This window comes from Monodelphis domestica, chromosome 6 (assembly GCF_027887165.1).
Source record: "Monodelphis domestica isolate mMonDom1 chromosome 6, mMonDom1.pri, whole genome shotgun sequence".
NCBI classification, from domain to species: domain Eukaryota; kingdom Metazoa; phylum Chordata; class Mammalia; order Didelphimorphia; family Didelphidae; genus Monodelphis; species Monodelphis domestica.
Window position 1 is genome coordinate 11155767 of NC_077232.1, and position 9079 is coordinate 11164845.

Consider the following 9079-nt stretch of genomic DNA (forward strand, 5'->3'; position numbering starts at 1 on the left):
GACAGAGAGGAAAGGGAGATTGGATTGCTCTGGCAAGCCTGAGAAGAGTTCAGAGGCCTAGGCCAAGGGGCCTTCTCAATCTAGCTTAGCTTCCAGCCATGAGGCCTCCTCCGAGATGAGGGGCCTCCTAGGAGGATAGTGTTTTAGGAGATAAAGGAAAAAAAGGAATCAGCCTAAACCACTCACCAAGCATGCTAAGAATACTGCCATGAGCTCCTAATGCTGAAAGAGCCCAACGTCTCTGAGAGAGAGAGAGAGAGAGAGAGAGAGAGAGAGAGAGAGAGAAGAGAGAGAGAGAGAGAGAGAGAGAGAGAGAGAGAGAGAGAGAGAGAGAGAGAGAGAGAGAGAGAGAGAGAGAGAGAAGGAGGGAGGAAGAAAAAGAGAGGGAGGGTGAGACAGAGAAAGAGACAGAGGGAGGGAGAGACAGAGACGGGGGGGGGGGAGCGCCCTGGTGAGAGGAAATGACACAAAATATATAGACCATTCTTTACAACTCTTCCTATGTCTCACATGTACCAATGGTAGCTTAAGCTTGACTTAGTACAGCCCAAGGGGTATGTCAGTTGTTTCTTATTTGTCACTTGCTTGCACATGTCGGTCATAGGCCATCCTCCTCACAGTTAATCCTTAAGTGGGGGTGTATACATTCCTGGTTGCTAGAATTTCTAAAGACTAAGCAGGGTGGAGAAAATCTAAAATTCACATGCTACTGATCTGGGGTAGAGTAGCTGCTATTGGAGAGAGACAGTTGAGCCTGGGAGCTGTGACTTTCCTCTCTCTGGGTGGGCCTGAGGAGATTAGCTTTTTCTCTGTGGCATTTGACTGCCTGATCTTTACATCCTACCTGCTGTTTGGATTATCCTGTACCCTGTTGGCTATTTGACATCTGCTGAGTTCCTATGCTGCTCCTGTAACAATTGATAGCTGATAGTGAGACCTGACCCAAATCCTTGGATCTTGGTCCATTTTTGGGCCCTGTCAGGCTTACACACAGACCCTTTCCTTAGGCCATCAAAAGGGGGTTTAGTGTTAGCTGAGCTGAATACAATAATTTGGTTAAATAGAGAGTATAGGAGTAGAGTAGGGAAAACACTCAGAAGCAATCTCTGTGAAGAGATTTGTAGATCTGGGGAAGCATAAGTAGTTATTATTAGAGTAAGTTATATCCAGATCCCTTCTAACCTGTCCCTATTTGATTAAACAACTGTTATTTTATAACATAGGGTTCTGTGTGGGTCTTATCTCAGGGTCTGGCTCTGCCTGTGCTGGGCTTGGGTGACCTTCCCCAAACCAGGTTACTCTTCTGATACTGGCCTAAATAACATCTAATCCCATCCCCAAATCCCTACCATTTATTTCAAAAGAAAAAAATCAGCTGGAGGAGGGACAAAGCAGAAGCTTAGATAAAATGACATAATAATTCGAAAATGGAGAGGTCTCTTCTGATGAAACAGAGCCATTGAGGGATGGTTGATCTCAGAAGGCTTCAAGAAGGAAGTGGTCCTTGAGTGGCGCAGTGATGTGGAGGGAGTATATTCCATGCAAGGAGATAATGTTTGTGAATCCATAGGAAGAAGGGGAGTGGAGAAGATGACTAGTGGAACAGCTTGCTCTTCAGGTTGGGTTGACTGTAGAGTGAGTAAAGAAAAACTGAATGAAATAAAGTTGGAAGATAGATTATAACCAGAGTGATAGACAAGCCAATGTAACAAGCATTTAAGTGCTTACCATGTACCATACACTGCACTAAGTGCTGAAGATACAAAAATAAGAGAAAAAAGGCAGTCTCTGTCATCAGAGAACTTACACTCTGATGGGGGAAGACACCATACAAAGGGGTGAGAGGGGAAGGTGCCCATGTGTGGTCGTGGTTTTGAAGCACAGCCAGGAGAGGAAAGAAAGTCGATCCTTCAGAGCCTCTTCTTCCAGAGCCGTCCTCTCCTGACCTTCCAGACACTCTGGGCTAGTCTAAGGAGTTAGTGTTTTTCTATTGAAGCAATAGAGAGCCCTTGAAAGGCTTTGAGCAACAGGACGACATGGTTAAATCTGACCATTGGGACTTTGATGAAGTGACAAGATGCTTTCTGAATGGAACACATTCACTTCCATCAGCCAACACACCAAATCCCACAACAATGGACTTTAAGAGTCTGCTCTTAAGTTGCTTTGGCAGTTGTAATGTAAGAAAGAGAGATCCAAGGGGTTTCAATGAGAAGCCAAGCTGAAAGAGAGATCAACTGAAGGGCAGCAGAGGAGGAGCAGAGAGAGAAGCCTGGGAGTTCTAAAGGGGCTAGAACAAGGGTCTCCAAAATGCAGCCCGAGGGCCACATATGGCTCTCTGAGGCCATTTATCCAGCCCCCACTGCACTTCTGGAAGGGGCACCTCTTTCATTGATGGTCAATGGGAGGAGCACAGAATGCATCCTGGAGAACTGTATATGGTGGCAATCAATTCTTTAGCTGAGGTAGAATTGGCTCCTTTGACCATGATTCCAAGGCAGTGGGCTCTGGGAGGTCTATGGACCTCCCAGTCATGTAGGAATCCTTTTAGGGTAATGGTGTGGGAGGGTTGTAATGGCATGTGTTGGGAATGTATTTGTTTTAACAGTCAGGACCTGGGGACCCTTCTGCAGAACCGTGCCAAAAAACAGGTAAATGAGGCTTGACTTTGCTGTTTTCCCTTTCCTCCCTAGGAATGAGGCCAGGATTATAGCCTAAAGTTTATTTCTGTTCTAGTTCTGTAAATAGGCTTTAGTGCTTAGTCCAGAGGCAGACTCAACAGGGGAATTGTAAAGCCCTTGTCACAATCTCCTTGTGCATTGATGTTGCATACAAGCTAGGAGTATTCCAGTGACAGATGATTGTTATCTATTTACTGAAGTCCTTATAGGACTCTCCAAGATAAACAATCATTCTCTACTATTTACCAAATCCTACTCTCTCCCTTCTCCCTGGAAACCAGGAGATATTTCCTTATAAACTAAAACTCAGCCTTCTCATTATGTAAGACTCCTGCTGCCAACAAGGGCACTTTGGGGGGAAATAACCTTGTATACTTATTCTGTGGGAGATGACAGTTTCTTTTTCACCTCCTCCATTGGCACGAGGGCAGATATCTCTTCCATATGACTGTGTTAAATTTATTATGATTGGACTTAATAATTAATTGGTGGTCACCAGGGATTTAATTACTAAATTCCAAAAATAAATTACTAAAGTAAATGGAATTACTGGCAGTTTATTTTTATAATAGAGGGAAGAGATTAAGGAAGAGATAAAAGGGGAGAGAGAGAGAGAGAAAGAGCTCTGCTTCCTCAGAGCCAGGTAGAAATTCTAAGCCCCAGCCAGGGAAAAGGAGTCACAAGACGATGGGCCTTTCTTGGAGGTTTACACCTCCAAAAAGGCAAGGAAACTAAGTCAGCCTTTACACTCACTACAGTGACCACCTAAAATAAAAGCAGTCTGAGGTCTCCTGCACAAGCTCCTCTAGGGGTCCAGTTTGAGCTCCTCTAGGGGTCCAGTTCCACAGCCAAGTGTCTTCACTTCAAGTCTGAATGATTTATCTCCAGTCCAACTCCAAGTGACTTAATCTTCTCTCAGTACAACTCCAAGTAACTGATTTGATCTCTCTTGATTGATCCTTATGTGCCTCTGTTTCCTCTATTTAAAGATCTTTTTCTCTTGTGTCACCTTCCCTAAATTTTACATCTCCCAATCACAGCTGACACTCCTCTCCAAGACAGCCCACTCAATGTATGAAATGGGTGTTCACACCTTTTGTAGTTAGTTAATACCTTTTGTGTTTAGTTAACACCTTTTTTGGTTAGTTAACACCTTTTGTAGTTAAAATGCGTAGATCTACTTTAAATACTGAGATAACACTTTGGGGATTAAAATCTAAAAATAGGCAGAGGATGACAATTTAATCTTCACTATCAAGGAAGAGCTAAGTACCTTCATTGTTACAATCAAGAGATAGCCAAATCTAATCTTCACACCCATGCACAGGGCTTCCTCTCTTAAGTTTGGGGAATTGGAGAGCTCTGTCTACAGTGTCCCCTCTACCCCCTTCTTGGGAATTCTAATGGAGAAAACACCAAAAATAGCCCCAAAGAGAAGGATCCCAACTTTCAATGCTGGTCCCTCCTATGGCCACAAGGTATTGTAACCATATCTTTGTACTCTCGAAGCTAGAATGTGGGTACTTGTTTTGCCCTCTGTTGTGAGTAACTAAAACATCACATAGTTATAGTTACTATATATAATAGTCCAGCTATTAGCAAGAAAAGAACAACTTTGAGAGATAGGATGGGTGTAGCAAATAGTGTTCTGGACTTTTGAGTCAGGCTCAAATCCTACCTCAGATACTATGTACAGCTCTGGGGAATTCCCTTAAATTCTCTGTTTCCTCCTCTATAAAATGAGAATATTGGACTTCCATCTCTAAATCCAGAAGCTCTGGGACAAAGGCACATTAATACACAGTTATTGGAGCTCGGAAATGATCCAGCCATTCCAGAAAGCAGTTTGGAATTATGAGCAAAAGATTACAAACTTATGCATAACTTTTGATCCAGAAATCCCATTAGCAATTCCATTTCCCAAAGAAATCAAAGAGGAAAAGGATCTATGTGTATAAAATATTTGTAGCACCTCATTTCATAATGGCAAAGAACTGGAAATTATTTAGAAGATGTCCATCAGTTGGGCAATGACTGAACAAATTATGGCATATGAAAGTCATTGACTGGGCAGCTAAGTAATTTAGTCGATTGAGAGTCAAGCCTAGAGACAGAAGATTCTGGGTTCAAATCTGGCCTCAGATATTTCCTACCTGTGTGACCCTGGGCAAGTCATTTAGCCCCTGTTGCCTAGCCCTTACTACTCTTCTACCTTGAAACCTATATTGATTCTAAGATAGAAAGTAAGGGATTAAAAAAATTATTTACTCCTAATAGATGACAGACTCAGTTTGAGTTAGTTGTGTGATGGGGCAGGAAAAATAAAAAGCTAATGAAATCCTGGGCTGCACTGAGAGGGGCCCTGTCCTCTGTCCTTGACATACCTTGTCCAGAGTGCTGTGTTTAATTCTCAGTGTCTAGGTTTAAAAAGACCTTTATAAGTTGGCAAGTGTCAAGAGGAGGGCATATGGGACGATGAAGGGTCTTGAGTTCACATCATATGGTGATGGGTTAAAGGAAGTGGAGATGTTTATCCTGGAGAAGAAATGATTATAGGAAGGGGGATGTGTTAGCTCTGATCACACCTCTGAAGGGCTTTCATGTGGAAGAGGGATTAGTCTTGTTTTGTTTGGCTCCAAAGAGCAGAACTACAAACAAATAAGGGAGTTTAGACACAACCAGGAAAGACTCCCTTCCAGTTAGAGCTGTCCAACAGGACAATAATCTGCCATCTGAGGTGGTGGGTTCTCTGACCTTAAAGGTCTGTAGACAGAGACTAGATGACCACTTGGCAGGTGTGTTACAATGAGAATTCCTTTTTGAGTTTGGGTTGCACTGTGTGCCTGCGGAGGTCCTCCAAATTCTGAAGTCTCAATCTGTCTCCTGTCACCCTTGACCGACTGCTCTCTTATTTCTGATCTCTGGTGCCAAACAGAACAAGGTGAATCCCTCTTCCACATGAAAGCATCACAGATCCTCCTACATTATGTCTCAGAGGCAACCAGCTGCACTAAAACATGCACAGGGACATGTCAGTTCAATTAGCCTCAGACACTTACTAGCTGTTTGACCCTGGGCAAGTCACAACCTCTGTCTGCCTAATTTTCCTCAACTATAAAAAATGAGATCATATTTGTGAAGTCATTAGCATAATTTTCAGCACATAGTAGGCACTTAAGAAATGATTGTTTCCTTCCTTCCTTTGTTCCTTCATTCATTTGTTCTTTCTTTCCTTCCTCTCCTCCAAGCAAAAATATCTCCCATCCCTTTGCTTGGTCCTCATTGGAATGATTTTCAGAACTTTTACTATTCTAATCATCTTCTGGATTTCCTGCCAGTTAAAAGATGCTATCATCTGCCCCCAGTGGAAATGGCAAGATGAGTGAGATGTTTTTCCTACTCCCAGAACTTGCAAGGTCTCTACTTCATTCTCTCAATGACCATTTCTCAATGGAAACTATATCACCTTCTTGTTATCCTGATTACTGTCATTAATGGCCTTCCAGGTCATTTTCCTGGCCTTCTTCATGACTCCTGACCCTACCTTGCATTCTCCTTTTCCTCCCTGTAGGCAGGGGTCCCAAAACTTTTTACACAGGAGGCCAGTTCACTGTCCCTCAGACCATTGGAGGGCCAGACTGTAAAAACTTAACCCTAACTGGGCAGCAGTATACACAGTGTGGAATCCCCTCCCCCAGATCGCCACTCACCATACTGACATCTTCCATTGTGCAGTCACATAATCCTTTGCCCAGTGCCTCGTTCTAAGGCGCCACACAAAGGATTATGTCACCAGAAGTAGTACTGTACATGAGCGATGCTGTGCTTTGTGGTGCCACCACATATAGTGCTCCTCTCACTTACCACCAATGAAAGAGGTGCCCCTTCTGTAGTCTGGGGACCCCTGCTGTAAAGTTTATACAGGCCTGCATTGATACTTGATAGTTGTTGCTTTCTGCTCTTATTAACTCCTGTTCTTTTTTCCTAGTGACTTCTGAAAAGTTTCCTCTTTTCTCAAGTGTCTGAGTTAGGTCTTCCTTCTACACTGGTATGAGCCACCATGCAACTAGGTTGGTGTACGGATGCTGAGAGGTTGCTATAAAGATGTAGGCAGAAGCTCTGTAACTGGCCAATCAGCAGGGGCACAGCAAACCAGGGACTTTCCCTCATTTGGAGCCTGTGCAGAATCAGGCAAAAATAACCTACTCACCCCAGGGTGTGTAGTGTGTCTTTGGTATCCTGTTTGCGTTGCAGTTTGCTCCCCACTCCCAGTAGGGAAACAAGGTGAACCATGGATAAGTCTCCCCAGAACAAGGTGAACTATGGGTAAAGTGACATCAGTTCCTGGGGTATGACAGGGCTGTGTGAATTTTAAAACTATTCCACCCTAATCATACTATACTTTAGAAGATCTGATTTAACTATTTCCTGATCAGTAACAATGGAGATACTTGGAATAACAGAATCAGGTTTCAGAAACTCTACATTTCTCCACCCTTCTTAGTTTAACAAGATTAGGAAGGTCTACATCAAACTCAAGATTTAATTATCTGAGGAAATGGCCTTTAACAGACATGTGCAGAAAAACGGACAGACCTCCTGGGCTGTCCTAAGTCAAGCTAAGTAATCATTGGTACAGATGAGATGCAGGAAAGTGACGTAAAACCATCCATATAAGGCATATCACTTCCTCTCTCTTGCTCTTTCCCTGGAGAGGCAACTCTGGCTGAGAGTGTGTGAGGTGCTTCGACATCTTGAAGTGTTGGTGGTGAGTTTTGCCCTTGAGCTGATTCAGGTTCGGGCATCTTAGCTGAGCCCCTTTGGAGGTCAGGCTGATTATTTCCTCCTTCATACTCAAAACCTTACTTTCTAGATCTCCTAATCTTCCTGCCCAGTACTAGCCCCTTCCTTCTTCCTTCTTAATCTCCTCCACTATATCAATTAAATCACCATAAAATTTCCAGCTGAGTTTGGGTGTTTCCTTAGGATTTTATAAATAAAATACTTGGAGACCAAATATAATTATTACATTCAGTCTCAACCATAATTATAACCTTTACAGCTGTAACCACCCAAACAACTGACTCCTTCCCTGATGACCAAGCAAGAGGAAAAGTATTCTGGAAACCCTCTTGGGGTCTTTCTACCACTAAGCCTTTCCATCACCAGGAGCATTGCACCACCTTTCTCTGATTCTCAATAAAGCTTGTTTCCTCACCATGGAGATTGCCTGAGATGTCAGTTGTTTGGAAAAGACCCCAATTTTGTTGCCTGCGTCAACAGGAAGTGGAAGTCTCCTGCTTAATAGAAGGATGGCATCCAGCATGACTTCCCTTGGTTCTCTTCCTCCACTTCCCAAAACTTTTCAGAATAATTTCCCATTTTCTTCAACTGCCACCATTAGGGAGGAAAACTAAACCAGCTGAAGCAGCAAGATGCCCAAAGGGAGAGACAGAAGGTAGCATGTGTCAGGCAAGTCTACCACCATTACCTTAATCATCACTTCTTCTTAGAACCCAACTGGAATAGCACAAAACCCTGAATCCTAGAGCCTTGAGAATAGCAGTGCCCCCAAGACACTAGCTTTGCTTTCAGCCTGGGCTCCATAGCCATTATTGAGGGAAGCAATCACTGTGGGGAAGAGATTCATTTTTCTTGATGTCACCAACACCAAATACTGACCAACTGCCAGTCTATCAGCCAATTAGAACTTATTAAGTGCCTACAATGTGTCACTGAGCAAGTAAATCCAAGAGTCCTGGAAGCAGTAGCACTCTCCAGGACCACTAGTCCAGCCCAGCATCCATAGCCATCTTCCTGGGAAACCACATTAGAGATATGACTGGGTAACTGCTCCTGTAGAGGCTAGGGCCCCTGCTTCCTCAGAGACTAAGTCTATTAAATTTGTTGTTTAGTCATTTCAGATGTGTCCTACTCTTGATGATCCCATTTGGGGTTTTCTTGGCAAAGATACCAAAATGGTTTGCCATTTCTTTTTCCAGCTCATTTTACAGATTAGGAAGCTGAGGCCAACAGGGTTAAGTGACTTTCCCAGAGTGATACAGTTAGTAAGTGTCTGAAGGCAATGAATCATGAAGATATTAAAGATGTATTCAAAAGCTGACTCTAATAAGGAAAGTGTTCATGGACCAGATTATGGATATATTTGTAATATTTCACACAATTGATTTATGAATCCTTAAATTGGATGGGACAAATTTGGTGAAACTTAAAAATTACGCCTCTGTTATTGTGAAGAGCTACAGAGGATGGCAGACAGATTGAAAGGGCCTTTTGAAAACTCAGAGGCCTGACTTTCCAACTGAATAGGTCTGAACCAGGGTTCCAGCAAGGGAAAAGTTTTTTCACTAGATAGGATAGATTTGCTAAAGACTCTT

At 43.1% G+C, this 9079-nt stretch overlaps 1 long non-coding RNA gene across 1 annotated transcript; it reads right to left on the reverse strand.

Annotated features, from left to right (window-relative positions):
• Positions 1–1334: 1334 nt before the first annotated feature.
• Positions 1335–6350, reverse strand: LOC103099350 (uncharacterized). The gene is made up of 2 exons (XR_469593.2): positions 6226–6350; positions 1335–1628 (listed from the first exon to the last, which is right to left on the reverse strand). It is a non-coding gene; the product is annotated as an uncharacterized LOC103099350 (long non-coding RNA).
• Positions 6351–9079: the final 2729 nt, after the last annotated feature.